This window comes from Kogia breviceps, chromosome 13, assembly GCF_026419965.1.
Source record: "Kogia breviceps isolate mKogBre1 chromosome 13, mKogBre1 haplotype 1, whole genome shotgun sequence".
NCBI classification, from domain to species: domain Eukaryota; kingdom Metazoa; phylum Chordata; class Mammalia; order Artiodactyla; family Physeteridae; genus Kogia; species Kogia breviceps.
Genome location: NC_081322.1, coordinates 2210757 through 2232993, shown reverse-complemented (window position 1 = coordinate 2232993; position 22237 = coordinate 2210757).

The window sequence follows — 22237 nt, the reverse complement described above, 5'->3', positions numbered from 1 at the left end:
CATTTTTAATGGAATAAAAAGGCACTCCAGGGCTTTAGTTATTATACCACAATCACATGCCACTGTGCCCTCAACTGTAATTAGAGCACAATAATACACATCCTAGGTTGTTTTCTTTAAGTGGCCCTGAAAGCTGGGGGAGGGATAAAACAGAGCTGTTTGTCAAGTAAGTACTGAGATTAAAATTTTAAAAAAATCAGTAAATGCAACATTAATGAAAAAATCCATTTTATATTTTCCATTACAATTTTGAATTTTACTTTGCTTGTGCTTACCTCTGCTAGTCACAGGTACAAAGCATCTTCCCCTAAATGACGTTGCTATTAATGAGCTTATTACTAGGGGTTTCAGACAGTTAGGAATCATGAGGCCATTCTTTATTTTAGAGGTAATACAGTTTGACTGCAAGTTCCTTGATGGTAGGGATCATGTGAAACATTTCTTGGGAGGGACAGCAGGGGAGGTATTGATAGGAACTGGGTTTCTACCTTAAGATGGGAATAATTTCTGTGAGGATATGAGAGCAATGCATGCAAAAAGTTCTGCTGCTTCAGGCCCTGGGGATTTGCTAGCTCTGCTACTGTGTGAATCCTTCATTAAACATCTTTTCTTTGCAGTGACCTGAGTCAATTTGTTTCCCTTGTATTGCAAAGTCCCCAACTTGAAGAGTAGTAAAGTATCAAGATGTATTGTAACCTATCAAAAAGAATAAGCAAGTACATTCCTTAGATCATGAGGTCCTTTTTATGAATTCAGCTTCTGTACATTAGCAAGGAGCCATACTTTCACCTTTCATTCCAAGTTACTTGTTTCTGTCCGTATTTCTCAAGCTAAACATAATTGAGGCTAGAAGCCAGAAGAGCATCCAGGGAAAGATCTTCGCATAAATCATCTTACTCCACTTGGCCTCTGTCTAGTAGGGAAGGTTACTCCTGACATATGTGACTCTCTGAAAAGTTCCTGTTGAGCCAGACTCTAGAGTTCTCAGAAATCACATGATCTGTTTCTTCACAGGAATCATGATTCTGCACACGTGGTGAGAAATAGATTAACTGAAGCATTTGGGGAATAGGTTATTCTGAATCCTTTCTAAGCTGTAATTGTTTTTTGAAGGTGGAGAGGAGGGGAAAAAAGGTTGGACGTAATTGAGGTTAAAGGGGACTGGAGGAGAGAGGATGTGAAAGAGATTGCAATCAACAGAGGGAAAAAAAAGTGTGTGGAAAAGGATATGAGTTAAAGGTTCCTCTTTGGGTTAAAGTAGGAAATGGGTTAAAAAAAAAAAAAGAAAAAAAATGTCACTAAGTTTAAGGAAAAGGTATTTTAATGTTTACTTCTAATTGCATAATACTACAGTCAGAAACAATTCCGTTAGTAGCTCTAATTTTTTTTCATTAAAATATATAAATTACTAAATCACAAATAGAATAATTTGTATAGTTCTATGGCAATAAATTTGACAATCTTAAGGAAAACGGATTATTTTCCAAGAAAATATGTATAAGCAAAACAGCAAAGTGGGCTAAAGAAGAGGTTGGAAGTTTCAGGAAACAAATAATTATATAGGAAATGAAGAGAGGTATCAAGGAAAGACATTCCCCTTGCAGAAGGTACCCAACCCGATTGGATGTGTGAGTAGATTGCCACCCCCACAAATAATCCCTAAACAAATAATTCTCATGCTATTTAAATGGTTTTAGAGGGTAGAGAATGAAGGAGAGCTTTATAGCGTATTTACATTCAATTAGCAAAACCCCACTGTAGCACAATCTCACATATGAATTAATGGAAAAATAATAAAAATATTAGCATAACGTCAAAATAAAATATAATATCCCACTCTGTAAATGCAAGGAAGGTTTAATATTAGGACATTTGTTAATGTAAGTATGATTGATTGTATATTACATCTCTTACCTAACATTATTCTAGGTGGGATTGCCAATGCATTCAGAGAACATGAAATAGGAAGTATAAATATTGGAAAAGTGAAGACAAAATGATCGGTATTTGATTACAGATGATTATTTTACCTTCCTGGAAAACCCAAATGAAGTGGCTTTTAAAAATATGTTAGAACTGGGGCTTCCCTGGTGGCGCAGTGGTTGAGAGTCCGCCTGCCGATGCAGGGGATGCGGGTTCGTGCCCTGGTCCGGGAGGATATCACATGCTGCAGAGCGGCTGGGCCCGTGAGCCATGGCCGCTGAGCCTGCGCGTCCAGAGCCTGTGCTCCGCAACGGGAGAGGCCACAGCAATGAGAGGCCTGTGTACCGCAAACAAACAAAAAAGTTAATAAGAAAATTTAGTAAGGTGATTTGTTACAAATTTAATACATTTTCCCATATTCTAATGATAACCAGATAAAAAATATAACATGAAAAATGGTCAGCTCAAAATAACACCCCCAAATAAAATAATCTAGGTGTGAACTTAGCAAGTAATATGCAATACTTCTTTATTGAGACTGAAAATTTTCCATGTTGAAAAGAAGTCAATCATTTCCACATATGTCTAAACATTTCACTAACTGTAATAAAAGTCCCCATATCCCAGTGTAACTTTCTGATAATTGATCAATGGTGGTGAACTTAACTTATAGATTATAAAATGTATCACAAAGTCAATATTGAATAAAAGATAATAATATTGGTACAGGAATAGAAAAAGAGACCAATAAAAGATGAATAAATTCAGAAACATACTTAAATAAATATAGAATTTGGTATATGAAAAAGATAACACTTTAAATTAATGAGAAAGGCAAAATATGCTTTTAATGGTGCTAGGACCACTGGCTAAAGCTGGAAAATAATAAGGTTAGTTCTTTACTTCACCTGTTTTTTTCCTTTGAAATAAATTTCAGATGGCATAATGATGTATGTTTAAAATAAAAAGAAAGCATAAAATTACACTGGTAAATCATGTAATCTTTATGTGGGGAAAGTTTTTTTAAGCATAATATTCAGTGCAAAAACATAAATTACAAAAGGGTATTAGATTTGCCTATTTAACAGCTTGAAATGTACGTATGTCAAAAAGCATTTTTTTTTTTTTTTTTTTTGCGGTACGCGGGCCTCTCACTGTTGTGGCCTCTCCCGCTGCGGAGCACAGGCTCCGGACGCGCAGGCTCAGCGGCCACGGCTCACGGGCCCAGCCGCTCCGCGGCACGTGGGATCCTGCCAGACCGGGGCACAAACCCGTTGTCCCCTGCATCGGCAGGTGGACTTTCAACCACTGCGCCACCAGGGAAACTCCCAAAAAGCATTTTTTAAAAGATTAAAAGGCAAACACAAACTTTGAAAATATTTGCAACACAATGGCAATATTACTTTATTTGTATAAATGCACACACATAAATATTTCAAATCAGTAAGAAGAAATTTAAAATCCCTATGCAAAAGTTGGACAAAAGACATACATGGGAACTTCATCAAAGTATGCAAATATTCAATAGAAATGCTCTCCTCATAAGCAATCAAAATGTAAGTGAAACAAGATACCACTTTTGGACTTTCAGGTTGGCGACAATTTAAGAAGATAATACTCATGTTAGTTTGAGGTTGAAGGATGGACCTGCTCGTGTAATTCTAGTGGGAAAGATTGGAAATTAGCAAGACTTTTCTTGAGAACAAAATATGTATTAAAAACAGTTAAAAACTGCATATTCCCTTGACACAGCATTTCTAATTCCTATCTCAAATAAATAATTAAGAAAATTCACAAATAATGCTTATAAAAGAGTGTCTAGGGCTTCCCTGGTGGCGCAGTGGTTGAGAATCCGCCTGCTGATGCAGGGGACGCGGGTTCGTGCCCTGGTCCGGGAAGATCCCACATGCCGCGGAGCAGCTGGGCCCGTGAGCCATGGCTGCTGAGCCTGCGCGTCCGGATCCTGTGCTCCGCAAAGGGAGAGGCCACAACAGTGAGAGGCCCGCATACCACCAAAAAAAATAAAATAAAATTAAAAAAAAAAAAAAAAAAAAAGAATGTCTATAGTGGTTAAGAACTATAAATTTATTAAAATCACGCCTCTAAACATGCACCATATGACCCAGCAATCACACTTTTGGATGTGTTTGTCCTAGAGAAAGAAAAATTTACATTCACACACAAAAACATATATACATTCATAGAAGCTTTGTTCGTAACAGCCCAATAGTGAAAACAGCCCCCAATTTTTTTCAGCTGATACATAGATGATAAACTGTGGCATACCCATTCAATGGAATACTATTCAGCAATTAAAAGGAGTGGGCTATTGATACATGCAAAACATAGGTGGATCTTATGGTCTTAAAATATTACACCAAATGAAAAAAGCCAAGCACAAAAGATTGCATATTGTTTGGTTCTATTTATATAATATTCTTGAAATGCCAAATTGAAGCGATGAATGGGTCGTTGATTTCCAGGGGTTAAAATTAAAGAGAAGGGTGACTGTTAATGGATAACATGAGGGATTTTCTTGGTGGTGGTGGAATAGATCTATGTCCTGACTGTGGTGATGGTTACACAAATCCATACATGTGATAAAATTTCATAGAACTATGTACAAACACACACACACACACACATAAACACAAATGAATGTGTGTGAATACTGGTGAAATAAGACCTAATAAGGTCTACATTTTAGTTAACAGTATTGTACAAATGTCAATTTCCTGGTTTTGATAATAAGTTACTATGATTATGTAAGGTATCATCATTGGGGAAAGCTAACATGAAAGGTACACGAGAACTCTAAACTATTTTTGCACTTCTAAAATTACTGTAAAATAAAAAGTAAAAATAGATACATACATGCATACATATATACATACATAATAGCAAAATTTTCAGACCCTTATCAATTGGTCTCACTTATGTAAATCTTCTCCTGTCGCTTGGCCCATATTTGCATTCTAATTCTGATTGAATCTCTCTCTCTCTTCTCTCTTGTAAGACTCTAACAATATTCAGTTTTGTAGCTAGTAAGCTTTTGTCTTCTTACCCCACTAGATTTTAAAATTTTTGAGAACAGAAACCATACCATTTGCATCTTAGTATCCCTGCATATTTGCCATTTACATTGAATGTGAACAAGACTCTCTCCAGGTTAGTTTATATTCAATAATGTTTGATTAATTAATTTCATTTAATTAAAATTCTTAGAATTCCTCATAGTCGTAGAAGAGTAATAGGAGCTAAGATACTTCCTCAACTACTTCCATTTTGGTGAACATCCTTAATTACCCAGAGTATATAAAATAAAGATTAAAAGCATTGAAATAATACATAAAACATTTAGCACGTTGTAAAGTTCTCAGTAATTATATTTACTGGATTAAACTAAAACTAAGATTCACTTTTTGTAAGGAAAAAGAAAAGAAATCAGAGTTTTCATGTGAAATCCATGTAAAATTTCTCTGGATTCTTGAACTGTTGATATTATAAAGAGATTTGTTATATAAATTGAGTTTTGTTGATGAATATTGGGATGTTTTTGTTATAGAAGTTCCAAAAAATCAAAAGAAGAGAATCAAATTACCAAGTTTCTAAATGCTGCACTGTAATTGTATTGATTTTTTTGAGGCACAAGATACAAAATTATCTTCTTTGAAACTTTCCACTCTCTACAGCCTTTTTAAGAGTTTCTTGAGAGGAAGTTAAGGAGACGTTTCCCAATTCTTCCCAGACCTCGTAGTGTATCAGGATGGATGTGAGCATTTCATGTTGCCATCTTCTCACATCCTTAGTAAGAAATTGTCCCTTGTACTTAGCTGTTTTGATGGATTAGGAGAGACAAGAATGTTCTCTATTTAGTTAAAATGGTTTTCTCTCATATGGAAAAAGAGGCAATTTTATATACTATTTTTCTGTCAGAAGGCTTTTCAGCAGAGATCATAGAAATTCCTATTAGTAGCGTTTCACACAACTGCATGAGATTTGATCTCCACTGTATTCAACATTCTATGACAAGTGAATGGCGAAGAGTCATCATTTTAGTGTGCTTCTTTCTTGGAGTATGTGTGGATAAAACTGAGTAACTGTTGGTAAGTTATTGGCAGGGTGAAATCCAACCATGCTTTAAAAGTCCATGCTGGGAATTCCCTGGTGGTCCAGTGGTTAGGACTCTGTGCTTTCATTGCTCTGGCCGGGTTTGATCCCTGGTCGGGGAACTAAGATCCCGCAAGCCAGAACTAAGAAAAAGAAAAAAAAAAAAAAAAAAAAACACGCTATAAAGATTAAAAGGTTCTCCTAAAATCTAGCTTCCTTTTAGACTACATGTTGAGTTCCTTTTAGGGAAAATAACAATGAGGGACGGACATTAAAATCTGGGATCTTCCATTTGTCATTCTGGACGTTTTGACGTGTTTTCTGACTGTTTTCTGTTGGAGAGCTTCTGGAATTGATGTCTTGAGGCAAGTGGTCTGTGACTTTGCCTCATTTTGCTGATATAAAATGCCACTTGGGTGTGACAGTATGAAATGTACGCCTAGATAGGAAACCCAAACTCCTATACTATGGGTCCCGTTAATATCAGCTATGGAGCAAAAACAAGGACAACTGATTCTTGATTCAATGGCATGATTTGAGTCATGCATAGGATGCTTCATGCAAATTCACTTTTCCATTATCACGTCATTGACAGGGCCGGCTGATCGTTCATAAAGTTAGGATACTTATCTAATATCACTGAAGAATGAGCAACAGTATTTGCAACAGTATTTCTCAGAAGCTTATTGCTATAACATGGGAAGGTAGGGGAAAAAAACACTGACACCAATAAGAATGCTGACTATGTCCCAGTCCAGATATACTTTCCACCCGACTCTTTTCCCAGGGCAGCAGCTGAGCTCTCTGGACTCTACATCAGCTTATTCTCTTGCTCATTGATATCTGGTTGGGTTTGGCCAATGGTAAGCAGAATCAAGGATTTGGAAGGCAGGAACAGAGAGAAATTAGAGTGTTGATTTCAGAGGCCTCTGTCGGGCTTGGGTTGGCAGTGGCTGCGTGCCACACTAAAGCTCCCATCTGGAGAACCTCTCCGATGGCTGCAGCTCTCCCGATTCTGGTAACCATTCTTCCCCTTCCCTCTTCAGGCTGGTGTGGTAATGGCTCCTGGGTGCTTTGCCATCCCTTCTTGGTGTCCCTGGCCCTGTCCACACCCTTGCAAATCTCCTCTTTATTAATTCCTGTCAGTGGGTCAGTTGAGTCGTTCACCTGTTTCCTATCAGGACCCCGACTGATACAATACGGGAATGACTATAAATATTTTAATACAGCCATACGATGACTATTATGTAATAAATAAACATCATTTTTTAACATCTTTATTCGAGTATAATTGCTTTACAGTGGTGTGTTAGTTTCTGCTTTACAACAAAGTGAATCAGTTATACATGTACCTATGTTCCCATATCTCTTCCCTCTTGCATCTCCCTCCCTCCCACCCTCCTTATCCCACCCCTCTAGGTGGTCACAAAGCACAGAGCTGATCTCCCTGTGCTATGCGGCTGCTTCGCACTAGGTATCTATTTTACATTTGGTAGTGTATATATGTCCATGCCACTCTCTCACTTCATCCCACCTCACCCTTCCCCCTCCCCGTATCCTCAAGTCCGTTCTCTAGTAGGTCTGCATCTTTATTCCTGTCTTGCCCCTAGGTTCTTCTGATCACTTTTTTTCTTTTCTTTTTCTTTTTTTTTAGATTCCATATATATATGTGTTAGCATACAGTATTTGTTTTTCTCTTCTGACTTACTTCACTCTGTATGACAGACTCTAGGTCCATCCACCTCACTACAAATAACTCAATTTCGTTTCTTTTCATGGCTGAGTAATATTCCATTGTATATATGTGCCACATCTTCTTTATCCATCCGTCTGTTGATGGACACTTAGGTTGCTTCCATGTCCTGGCTATTGTAAATAGAGCTGCAATGAACATTGTGGAACATGATTCTTTTTGAATTACGGTTTTCTCAGGGTATATGCCCAGTAGTGGGATTGCTGACTCATATGGTAGTTCTATTTGTAGTTTTATGAGGAACCTCCATACTGTTCTCCATAGTGGCTGTATCAATTTACATTCCCACCAGCAGTGCAAGAGGGTTCCCTTTTCTCCACACCCTCTCCAGCATTTATTGTTTCTAGATTTTTTTGATGATGGCCATTCTGACCGGAGTGAGATGATATCTCATTGTAGTTTTGATTTGCATTTCTCTAATGATTAATGATGTTGAGCATTCCTTCATGTGTTTGTTGGCAACCTGTATATCTTCTTTGAAGAAATGTCTGTTTAGGTCTTCTGCCCATTTTTGGATTGGGTTGTTTGTTTTTTTGATATTGAGCTGCATGAGCTGCTTGTATATTTTGGAGATTAATCCTTTGTTGATTTGTTCGCAAATATTTTCTCCCATTCTGAGGGTTGTCTTTTGGTCTTGTTTAGGGTTTCCTTTGCTGTGCAAAAGCTTTTAAGTTTCATTAGGTCCCATTTGTTTATTTTTGTTTTTATCTCCATTTCTCTAGGAGGTGGGTCAAAAAGGATCTTGCTGTGATTTATGTCATAAGGTGTTCTGCCTATGTTTTCCTCTAAGAGTTTGATAGTGTCTGGGCTTACATTTAGGTCTTTAATCCATTTTGAATTTATAAACATCATTTTTACAAATAATATTTTATCTCATGAGAAACTGCTCAGAATGAGATTTTTAAAAGGGTATAAAATGATAGCAAGACTATGATCTCAATTTTGAAAAGAGAAAGTATATGGGGTGTTCATGTGTATAAGCAAACATTTAAAAGAAAAGATTGGAAGAAAAAATATTGAAGTATTAATTAAGGACTTGTTTAACTGACAAATTTTTAAAATGTTTAGATAATATTCTTACTTATACTTTCCTTTGTTTTCCAAATTACCCATCGTGAGTTTACATTACTTTATAGTCAAATTTAAAAACAAGCTCTTACTTATATAAATATATATGTCGGTCTATATATGTGTTATATACACGTTTTCTTCATCTAACACACGAATGTATGTATAGTATAAGACATACATAGCATTGTCTTTAAAGTAAATTTTACCAAGAAAGTTATTTTTATTGTCTCATAATGCCATATGGTTTCTAAACGCAAAACTATCAGAGGAAGCTGGGTGAAAAATATCATTGATATTAAGTGAAGATTTTACAGAAGGAAGAAATTACATAAAATTCTATAAAATTGAAATCTTTCAAGACTTGAAATACAAAGCAATCCTTATCAAAATAGAATAATAATGATTAAAGTAATAACAATAATGATTCCTACCATTTCTATAGTATTTTTCATTTCCAAATCCTTTGTACATACAATAGCCCATTTTCTTTTCCTAATAACCCAAGGAGAGTTTTGTGACCACCCTCCTCCACCCAGGAAAATTTTAGCACCATGCAGCATTCTGAATTATTGTCTGGAATCCACTTGCGCATGTCTGTTTACAGAGCTGACTAAGTGTGATTTAAAGTTACAAGCTATAGGGCTTCCCTGGTGGTGCAGTGGTTGAGAATCCGCCTGCCAATGCAGGGGACGCGGGTTCATGCCCCGGTCCGGGAAGATCCCACATGCCACGGAGCGGCTGGGCCCGTGAGCCATGGCCGCCGCGCCTGCGCATCCGGAGCCTGTGCCCCGCAACGGGAGAGGCCACAACGGTGAGAGGCCCGCGTACCACAAAAAATAAAAAAAATAAAAGTTACAGGCTATAGTAAACTGAATATTGTTCAGAAAAATTTTAAGGAGCACTGTGGTATCATTGTTCCAACTATTTCATACTCTAATCCATTTTCAGTAAGACAGGAGATTTCATTCGTTGCTGTACATTGAAAGAGTAAGAAATCAAATAATTAGGACTAAGTAAGGACTGGAAAAGAATTCAGAAAATGAGAGAATAAAAGATAAGGTAAAGGTTAGTCATCATGACCTGATTAATGTGATGCTGATTGCTGGGATTTAACTATTGTATGATCAATGATCTAAATGACAACAAGCAGAACAGATTTTTTTCCTCCAGGTTTTGTTTTGTTTTGATTTTTAATCTAAAGTTTTATTTCAAGGTCAGTCTATCATAAGGTATGATGAAATAGAATACTCTGCTCTGGGCAACTGATGAGGGTGATTTCGGAAGAGAATACCTGGCAGTTTCTCCAGCTCACTTGGTCTTACCCACTTCTCTATATGTATCTCATCCTAGTCTTTAAATTTTGTTTCAATAAAATAGATATTCATTGTAAAGAGTAAACAGCGAAACATCTGGATTAAGTAAAAATGTAAAAACTTTCTCACTTCCCCACACCAAACCTACTCCTCTGGTGTAACCACTATTAAAAAACAGTTTCATGTGTATCACTCCACATGGTTTTATGTGGGCATCTGTGTGTGTGTTCCTGTGATCCTTTTCATAAAAATCGATCATACTATTCTTACAGTTCTTTAATCTGGGTTTTTAAAAATTTAAATATAAATGATAGACATCTTTGCTTATTAGAACATGTGAATCTACTTAGTTTTCTTTCTTACCAGATTTATCTATTCTTTTATTTTATTATTTCTTAGTTGAAGTATAGCTGCTGTACAATATTATATAAGTTACAGGTGTACAATATAGTGATTCACAACTTTTAAAGGTTATGCCCCATTTATAGTTATTATAAAATTCTGGCTACATTCCCCATGTTGTACAGTACATCCTTGTAGCCTATCTTGTATCCAATAATTTGTACCTCCCCCTCCCCTACCTCTCTATTATGCTCCACCCCCCGCACTGGTAACCACTAGTTTGTTCTCTTTATCTGTGAGTCTGTGTCTTTTGTGTTATAGTCACTAGTCTGTTGTATTTTTTAGATTCCATATACAGGTGCTATCATACAGCGTTTGTCTTTCTCTGTCTGACTTATTTCACTTAGCATAATGCCCTCCGAGTCCATCCCTGTTGCTGCAAATGGAAAAATTTCACTCTTTTTTGTGGCTGAGTAGTATTCCATTGTATATACAGATAAAGAGATGAATGGATACATTTATCTATCATTTTAAATTGCCTAAACATACATAAATCCATTCTTGTTGTGAAATCTATTTCAGTTTTCACTGCTATCTATTCAGGACTCACAGGACACAAGGTCTTATCATCAGACTCCACCCCGTGACCCACCCGAGTTTTCCCTCCTTTTTCTGCTCCTGCATATGCTTCCTCTGCCCACTGTATATCACACTCCAGCACAGTGGGCAAGTACAAAGGTATGGCACGACTAGCCCTGAAGGGGATGGATTTTTAGGCAGAAGCAATGCACTGCTCAGGTTAAATCTCAGCCACAGTGCCATGTTATGATGTTTGGCAAAGATATGAAGACATCTGAGAGCTGCCCCACCTCCTACCACTGCATCCTCGTTCATTTTTCTCCTCATCACCATCTCTCATCAAAATCACACCCGGAGCTAGAGCAAACTCTTTAGTTAGAACCCTTAACCATGGAAAAGTTATGACTCTGCACTTCTCCATCATGCAACTAAAAATAAAGCAAAAATAAATATGTTTTTTTCTGCATTTGTAAAGTTTGTAATACTTGTCTGCTTTTTAAAAATTTGTGATTTATTTTGATTTATTTTTTCATTCTAAAGAAATGCGCTTTTACATCTAATTTTATATATACTTATATCTAACACATTTTTATATCTAACTTTGTGTTCATGGTTTTGTCTTCTCCTCTTTAAAGAAACCCCAAGAACTCCATAAAACCTGCATATGTCTCTGACTATTATTTTTCTTATACCTGTACATATTTTATAAGTCTTTCCAGATATATTGAATATCTACTGAAAGTGATAAGATTTTTCAAAAGAAAGGGAAAGCAAAGATTTTTGCCTTAGAAAAAATCCTGATCTGCTGTTCAATTCCAGTTCCAGTTTTAGGTTTACGTTTTCCTCCTGGTGCCTCAGTTCCTTTCTTAATACTTAATTCAAGTATCTGTGTTTCTATCTTATTTCTCCTTCTCACTCTTCACCTATTATTCCACCACACCTTCCAACACCCAATCGTCCTTCATCTATTCCCTACGTCCTGATTTTCTTTTCCTCTAGAAAAGCATCGTTCATTAAAATTGTATTCTTACCTGTTTCTGAAACCTTGGCTGCTGCTTGACTCTCCAGACACTTTGTTGCCTTCTTGCAACATTACAGCCATCACCTTCCAGGCCTGACTGGATGCCTCTGGCAGGATGTCCCTGGCCCCAGCTTTTCACTCTATTGCCCACTGCCAAGCACTTGACTTACCACTAGTCTCACCCCAGGCCAGTTCCTGAGACGTTTATGGGACCATGCCTGTGTCTGACCTGGTCTTGGGGAGAATACCAGTCCCTTCCCAGAGACAGTAAGTACAATGGAGAGGTTACTTGCCTCTCTCCTACTGGCCTTATTTTCCATGAATACTAGTGGAATCATCTGCTTTCTCAGGGTCTAATCCCAGAGTCCACTTTAATGTTGCCTTCTCTTTCGCTTCCAGACTAATCTTGCCAACTCTTCATCTTTCCTTCCATTCAGTTCTTTTTCTCTACTTCCATCATTTGTTTTTGAACATTTCTTGAGAACAACATAATGATGATCTTATATTTATATTATCAGTTTCTCTGCTCCAGACACTCTGCTAAGTGTTTTGCCTTTATATTTCACTTAATCGTCACAAAAACGTGATGAGAAAGATGCTATTATTATCCATTTTTAGATTTTTTTTTGTATGAGAAATTTAGCTTTAGAGATATGAGTAACTGGCCTATAAACGGCAGAGCCAAACATCAAATTCAGGATATCTGGCAAGAGTATCGTAACTGCAACTAAGTCACTCCACTATTTGCCTGATCTGCCTAAGCTATCACTTCCATATTTCTACATACTAACTTCTCAATGGCTTTCCAGTGTGGACAGGATAAAGTCCAAACTTCATTACATTAACCTTGGCGCTCGACTCTTTTTGTATACTCATGCCCTCCTCCTTTACCTAACCTTATTAAATTCCCACCTATCCTTCAAAGAATTTCTCAGTTCTCATGTTCTCTGAGGCCATTCCCAAGTCCCCAACCCATAACCATCTCTTCAGTTTCTTAACAATAATTGTCATATGCTACTTTATATGGTTATTTATTTATTTATTTATTTTTTCTTCATATGACCATTTTTTTCCTCCCCATTTAGTCTGAAACATCTCTAAAGGCAAATATAAGGGTCTTAACATATCATTTTATTGTTCACAACATTTACAGAAACATCTATCATATAGTAGGAACTCAACAATTAAGTGTTCGTTGATTTGCTGAATTTCCTACAGTAGACTGTTGGGTCTTATTTTAGTAATTCACAACAGTGATATATAAATTAATTTGAAAAGTTTTTAAATGTGGTCTTCTGGCACATTTCCCCCACAACAGACAACACTTCAGTGATGTCTCTCACATGGGGCTAACCACACCCACCCCACCAAGGCCACTCAAAAAGACAGTCTAAGACAAGAGGCTGAGTCATAGCATCAGGTGTTCTGACATTCCCAGACATTTTTGTCACCATTTCTTCCAAAGCAAATTGAAGCTATTATTGAAAAGGAGCAACAGATTAAAGGAAGATGAGAAGTGAAATGAACCCGAAAGCCACCCAAAGGGTCAATTTTAAGGATGCTAAAGCAAACCCATTGCCTTGCTTTGAGTAGCTTTCAGCCTCCAAAAGACTTCTGGAAGGTTCAGTCACGAGAAACAAGGACTAAGCAAAGGGACAGGAGACAGCTAAAGTGGCCAGGAGCTGTGTCATCAACACCATTTCCTAACTCTTATTACACATTGTGGCAAAGGCAGTCATACCTTCTTGTCAGGGATACCAAGAGATTGATGGGGATAGGCGGTTGGCCCTGGGAATTTCCATCAGTGATCCTGTAGCTACACCAATAAAACAATCTCTAGATAGTTGACGCTGTCTCAGACTTAAGCAGTGTGAATATAAGCATCTTTAGAAAGCTCTGCTATTCTTATTCACTTAAAACATACATATGAAGTAAAAGCACTGCTTGCTATGCAAATTCAGCTTCCAGATCAGTCCACAATTTACCTTCCAGCCATTTTGTTGTCATTGAACCTGTTCTGTACTGAATTCTGGAGGGCCTCCATGGATAGGAAAATTTGTTGCCATTGATATCACTTCCCTTGCAATCCCTCTTGAGGAGGTAACATATTCAGTTTCTAAAAACTGCATCCTTTTGGAATCACCAAGCTCCTTCGAGACCACTGTTCCATCACCATCATTGACCATCCCTTCTGTATGTAAGCTCACATCATCTAGATTTCCATCTTTCTCCATTTCCCTGTCAACTCCTTCAGGTCACCTCAACACAGTCCCAGAACACTGACTTACCATTTTCTTTTCTACTCTGTGCCTTATACCTTCTAATATAAATAATGGCCCAACCAATAACCTACTCTCTTCAATTGCAATGACTTTTATTTCCATTTCTGTTAAAAAAAAATTATGGCCACCTGGAGCTTCTTTACTTTTTAATTCTTACCTCAAAAGTTTATTTGTCTGTCCATAGCTTTCTACACTGGCTCCCACTCCTATATTCCATATTGTCTTAGGGTTCTCCAGGGAAATAGAATCAATAGAATGTGTGGACGGACAGCTAACTAGCTAGCTAGATCTATTTTAAGGAATTGGCTCATGTAGTTGTGGTGGCTGGCAAATCCACAATCTGAAGAGTAGGTGTCTTAGTCCATTTAAGTTGCTGTAACAAGATATCACAGACTGGGTAGCTTATAAACAACAGAAATGTCTACAAATAACCCAATTTCATTCCTTTTCATGGCTGAGTAGTATTCCATTGTATATATATACCACATTTTCTGAAGTAAGTCAGAAAGAGAAAGGCAAATATTGTATATTAATGCATATTATGTGGAATCTAGAAAAATGGTACAGATGAACCTATTTGCAGGGGAGGAATAGAGATGTAGACATAGAAAACAGACCTGTGGACACAGGGGGGAAGGGGAGGGTGAGACCAACTGGGAGATTAGAATTGACATATATACACTACCATGTGTAAAATAGATAGCTAGTGGGAACCAGCTGTATAGCACAGGGAGCTCAGCTCAGAGCTCAGTGCTCTGTGATGACCTAGATGTGTATGATGGGGGTGGGCGGGAGGTCCAAGAGGGAGGGGATATATGTATACATACAGCTGATTCACTTCGTTGTACAACAGAACCTAACACAACATTGTAAAGCAACTATACTCCAAATTAAAAATATATAGTTAAAAAAATAATAAAATATATACATTTTAAAAAAAAACAGAAATGTACTTCTTGTAGTTCTGGAGGCTGGGAAGTCCAAGATCAAGGTGCCAGCATGGCTGCATTCTTGTGAAGGCTCTCTTCCTTGTTCATGGCTGGTGCCTTCTTACTGTGTCCTCACATAGTAGATGTGGCTAGGAATCTCCGTGGGGTCTCTTTTATAAAGCACTAACTGCATCCATAAGGGCTCCATCCTCATGATTTAAGCACCTCCCAAAGTCCCCACCTCCTAATACCATCATCTTTGGGGATTAGGATGTCAACATATGAATTTGGGAGGTTTACAAACATTCAGACCATAGCAGTAGGACAGCAGACTGGAGAGGGAAGAGTCACAGTTCAAATATGAAGGCAGTTTGCTAGCAGAATTCCCTCCTCCTTAGGGGAGGTCCGCCTTTTTCTTTCTTTTTTTTTTTAATAAAGAAGATTTATTAACCACAAATTTTATTTATTTATTTATGGCTTCGTTTCTGTGTGAGGGCTTTCTCTAGTTGCAGCAAGTGGGGGCCACTCTTCATCACGGTGCGCGGGCCTCTCACTATCGCGGCCTCTCTTGTTGCAGAGCACAGGCTCCAGACGCGCGGGCTCAGTAATTGTGGCTCACGGGCCCGGTTGCTCCGCAGCATGTGGGATCTTCCCAGACCAGGGCTCGAACCCGTGTCCCCTGCATCGGCAGGCGGACTCTCAACCACTGCGCCACCAGGCAAGCCCCCGCCTTTTTCTTAAGGCCTTCACCTAATTGGATGAGACCCTTCCATATTATTATTATGGAGGGCAATCCACTTTCCTTAATGTTAATGCCAAACAAAAAAAATATCTGCACAGAAGCATCTAGAATAATGTTTGGCCAAATATCTGCCTGCCATGGCCTAGCCAAGTTAACACATAAAAGTAACCATCTCACACATACCAGAGGCTGCTCTTTGAACTTACCAAGGCTCCTGGTGGCCCAAGAGCTCCTGTTGATGGGTTCCTTTCTAGCTTTACTCCTCTCTCTCTCGGCTGCACGTGTCTACTTTGTGATTACTCTCAAGACCCTTTCCTCAGGCTTTCTGTCTTTTCTGCTCCACGTTAACTCCCCAACTTCCCTACCGTCACTTACTCACATTCACCTCCACTCCAACCACACCACACAACTCACCCCTCCAAGCAGGCACCCTGAACTTCACACCATCCATTGCCTGTAGTGCCTGTTTACCATAACCAGGCATTCTCATTCAGCTGAGATATCTCAGCAGAGACATCAGCAAACCCCCGTTCTCCCTTCCCAGGCACCATTTATGCCTCCCTCTCTTAAACAGCCTTGGATCTGTATTCACACTGCCAATGACGTTGTTGTTCTCGTTACTAACTTCTGAGCCTCATCTGGATATTGATTTCAACTTCGTAATAAATTTGTGTTCAGACGTATCTATCTTTAGGAAAGGCAGTTGTACTTTTGTAAACTTAGGCAAGTTAAGTAAATTCAATTGGCTCCGTTTCTCCATCTCTTTATTAGATACAAATAATAACAGTACCTACCTTGCAGAGCCATTGTGAGGAATAAATGAGATTGTAAATCTAAAGTATGTAGAACAATACCTGGGATCTAGTGTGCTCTGGATGCAATGGGAGTTATTATTGCTGTAACTAGAACCATCAGGTGTTTCCAATAACTTTCAGCAGGGGTGTGCTGGGGCCAACTCATTTGATTGTTAATATTTTCAGGAATTTAGAGATCCAGTTGCTAAACATGCCTATCATTAAAAATTAAATATTATAAACTTAGAATTCAATAAACTGTATAAAAAATAAAGGTCATTAATACTCAAAATTCATCACATCCCACTTATTTTATTCTACTTTAATATTATTTACGCTCTTACGGTTATGTAACTCCATTGTAACAACATGGTGGACATGCCATGGGATGGTGTGCTGATGTGCATCTCTTCCCAATTCCATTTCAGGGATGTCATGTCGGTAGCTTGAAAAGGGTCAAGATAGCAATGTTTCACCACAGAAAGTAGCTAACACTACAAATCAGGCCCTCATTTATTGTGCATTGATTGTTTAGGCTAAAAGTAATGGAGAAAACGTTAATAATGCAAATTATGCTTCACAGTGTGTTGTATCGAGTGCCAAAGTGAAAGAGTTTCAATTTAATGAAATACAACTTTTGTACAAGGGTTACATCTAGTTCAATGATAAATCATATATCAGATTTCATAACAAAAGATTTATTGGGAAAAAGGTAGCAGGTTGGAATGTAACTTTTGTCAAATCATGGTTGAATTGCATACAAGAGTTCTACAAAAACTAACAGAAGCATTCTGTGGGAATCAACTGGATATGTGGAATTTACAAAAGAGCATTGTATATTTTATTATTATTTATAAATAGTGTACTATACATTCTTTATATATGTAAAATTTATAATAAATTTATGTACATATGTACGTATATACACACACTTTTTTTTTCCTAAGAGCCTTGTTGTGAAACTTTTACCAGCACACTGTTGCCTTCAGATTTTCTTAGCAGCCAAAGGATATAAAAAGATAAAAATAGTTTTACCAAGGCTGGAAGTCATAGTGAAAGTAGATGGTGAAAAGGAAAAATGGGTATCACCTTAAGTAAACAATGGAATCATTCAAATGAGAATATTTGAAATTAGTTATTATTAAGTAATAGTCAGAACTCAGAAGCTTAAAATAATGAGTTTTTGTTTGTTTTTATTGCTTATGAATCTACATCTCGGCTGTGTAGTTCTGATCATCTGATTCAGGTTTGGCTGGACTCATACACGTATTCACAATCAGCTGGGGTGTCACTGGGACTTAGCTGGTCAAGGATGGCTTCACTCACATCAGGCGATGGCCTGGCTGTTGGCTGGGGTGATAGGAGTAATTGGGCTGTATGACTCCATCTACCAGTAGGATAGCCCCAGCTTATTTTCATAGCGTCTGGATAAGATTAACCTAAGGCCTAGACTCAAAAGTGATATAAACTCACTTCCTCCTCCTTCTGTTGGCTAAAGCAAGTCACAAATCTAGCTCAGATTCAGGCAGTAGGGAAATAAAGTCCGCCTCTTAATGGTAGTCTTTGAAGTCACATTGCAAAGAGGTTGGATAAAGAGAGGCATGAACAATTGGGGTCAACAATCTACCACAATGTTTTCTGCCATCTCCATACATTCATCTCAGGATAGAACTGAAATATTATTTACCTTGGTTAAGCCCATGAATGGGGTCAGGCCAGCTGTAATCAAACAAAAATCCTCTTTGTTTTAGGACTCTGGTCCTGCACTCGTTCCCCATTTTCTCAATATTAGCAAAATATCTAGACCTATTCTAGATATGGATAAAATAGCTAGAATTTATAGTCATGATTCCTCCATTCTCACAAAAAGAAGTTCATAGAGTGTAAATAAGGAAATAGAATCAAGTTATACAGGAAGAAATTTAAAGAGATTTGGTAGAATTAAGGAAGCCGAATAAAATTTAACATCCCAAACACCAGGAAAAATATGATCAAAATGCTGTGAATTTACAAAGGAGAAGTAGCCACTCAAAATAAATATGTAAAGGGAAAAAAACGTAAGGGGAAACAATGGATTGCTTTATTTACAGATAGAAACCCTAAGGTTAGAAAGGAGCTACACTGTGATAAAACCTTTTCTCTCCCTTGAATGCCCTTACCAAAATTTGTAAATTATATATTTATTTATTGGCTGGTGGTTTTATTGATTTCTGTACACTTGGCACCTAACATAATATCTGACTCTGTAAACACTTAAATATTGAAGTAAGGCCTGGATGAATGAAGTGAAAATGATATTCATAGAAAAATTAAAAACATGTATCCACTTCAGTAACATTTTCCTTTTAAGAATCAATTCCTACATAGTCTTCAAAAGTAAGACAGTAGAAAGAAAGGGCCCCTCCTAAATATTGGGAAACATTTGAAAAAGACCATAGTTCTCTTCTTTGGGACGCTGCAGAAGAATTCCAGAACCGTACTAACCTTCACATTTATTCAAACTAATCAGCCTTGTTCCTTCTGCACGGCAGTGTAATCTGAACAAATAATACTCATGCATCTGTTTATAATGCTGTTATATGCAGATCACACTCACCAATTTGGTTCTCAATCACAGTAGTGACTATCTCCCAAGTATTTAGTCAATCATATAAAATAATCCTGCCCACTGATTCAGAATAGAATTAGGGAAGAAAGGAGAAATATGAAATTTTATTATTCATAGAGTGATTAAATGCCGGCACCTATCCTGGAGACCATAAATACATCATCCCATTGGCTTCTCTAAAACAATTCTTCAGGATAAGTAGTATAATCCCCATTTTACAGGTGAGAAATCTGAGGCTCCAAGAGGTCAAGTAATTTGGTCATGTTTACAGTTCATAGATAGCAGATGTGGGATTTGAACTCTAGCATGTCTGTCTGATTCTAAAGCTTTGGTTCATTCCACCTTCTAACTATACAATTTCATCTGCTCTATCTTCCATAATCAAGATGAGTCTGTTTCTGTTTTTAATCTTAATTGGGAAGAAGCTTTATAATTTGTTAGTGGAAACAGAGTAGAAAAGAAAAAATAATTCCCAAGAGTCTCCTTCCATTGATGGTGCTTCTGGAAACACTACCAGCCAAGAGTATGCCATGTTTCAGCCTCAGAAATGAACATTCTCACCAGCTGTGGTTCATGCTAAAGCAGAATTCTGATCCATGACTAAGATAAGCCCCTCTTTCTGCTAACGCAGATCCCAAATCTTGTTTTACCCCTAGTATTATTCATCCAGTTCTGGTTGGCACTGGTCCTTGGCTCCACTCCCAGAATCAGTACATTCTCAAGCCAAACCAGTCTTCTATTTCATATTATGTCTGCTTTTCATGGTGGGAGTCTCAGAGAAAAGGAAACAGATATAGGCTATGTCAATAGAGCATATTGTAGGGTTGGGAGTGAAGTAATTTTAGAGGAAGTTTGAAATTTTGCTAAGTAATAGCAATTATGAAGTTAAAGCACAATTACATGCAACGACCATACATAATATGAAAGAGAAAGACACTATAAACAAGTGGTAAGAGAAGACAGAGGTGGACATCAGTGTGCACACAAGGATAAGAAAAAAGCCCTCCAAGGATTAATATAATTTTTCAGAAGCAAGCAGCACAAGGCATTTTGATTCCACTCACTCTTCTGTTTGACTAAATTATTTTTATGCTCTCTGTTGTTCCTAGCCAAGTGCTCTCTAATCCAGTGCTTCTCAAACTCGAGTGCATGAAAATCACCCAGAGAATTTGTTAAAAGGCAGATTCTAATCCAGTAGCTCTGGGGTGGGGTCTGAGACTCTTCATTTCTAACAAGCTTGCAGGTGGTGTCCATGTTGCTGACTTAGAAACGCACTTTGAGTAGCAAGGCTTTTGTCCACAAGACACTCTCTTGGGGGGTAAGAGGAGTAAGAAGATCTAGTATTAAAAAATGAGGTCAAAAAGAACACTTATATTTTACATTTTTAAAAAATTCTCCACTTTGGACCATGAGCACAGACATTCCGTATAAGACTGAGTTCAGAAACCGATTATGCTTGTCTTTCAAAAATAATATTTATTGATTTTGCTGATTTCTGGGATTTGAGAGCAGTCAGTTCCTCAAATGTTAGGTCTGTATTTATGCAAATGAAAATGAATCTAGACTTTCACTTTCAAGAGTCCAATAAGATGTCCTCCCAAGTTCCTTCTGACTTGGCACATATATCCATATGAATATTTATTCATCTATACTATATGAAACTATATGGCACATTTTAGCCCCAAATATTTTTCTCCCATTTAACTCTGTTTGTCTCTGTAGAATTAGTGTTTTACAACTGAATCAAGTGAATGATGGACTTTCAAGAAATTTTCCATGGATCTAGAAAATTTCCATGAACACATATATGTACAAATTGAGAACCCTTCATTTTTCATACATATACATACAAATAGTAGAAACATATATGTACAAATTGAGGTAGAAATAAAGATGATAAAAAAAAGCAAAAAGAGTCCAATAAGATTTTTTTTTCTTATCTGGATGAATTTATGAAGCCATAAAAATAAGCATCAGTTTCATTCATTTTGTATGGGCATACATATATCATCTAAATCAAAATTGTGGCTTTTAAGGTAAAAATACATAGAGCACAATTGGGGGATTTCTTTTTGACAAGCAATAATAAGTTTCAGTCTAGCCAGCAATAACCTAGTCTAAGAAAAGCTTTCACCAATATATGAGGGACACAGATTTGCTCCCTCTTTACAGAAGCTTTACACCAGAAAGAAGAAATCCAGAGTAAGATTTCTACGTATAAAACAAAGCAATATCTTTATAAGTGACGTGATAAAACCGGGGCTTTTGATACTCCTTACTTCCCGGTTTAGAAAAGCAAGGCACATAGAGGTTAGTCAACTTTTTCAATGTGACGCAGCCATCAGCTCCAGAGGAGGCATGGGGGTGAAAGTCACCCACCGACATAGATGCTGGAGTTCCCCACTTCAGAGCACACTGTGGGCACACTTAGCATCTACCCAATGTGGCTTTTCAGTCCTTTGATTTCCTGCCCTCAAGCATGTCATTGGTCCCTGTCTTTTATCATTGATATGATGACATTTTCCCAGGCAGTCTCTAACTCAGTTTGCCAATGAGATGTTAAGATTTGGGTCCCAGGAAGAATAACTATCCCATTTTTCATCAGTAATTTTTCCCTGATCCACTGGTGTCCATACTACAATTCACTCGCTTCTTCTCCCACCCCTGCCATCCATAAGGAGCGTTTGAGAAAGCTCCAATCTTCCCCTCCCGTGCCAGCCCGCTTCCACTGTTTTCCCATGGTTACTCAGTCCCAACTCATGGAAGCATA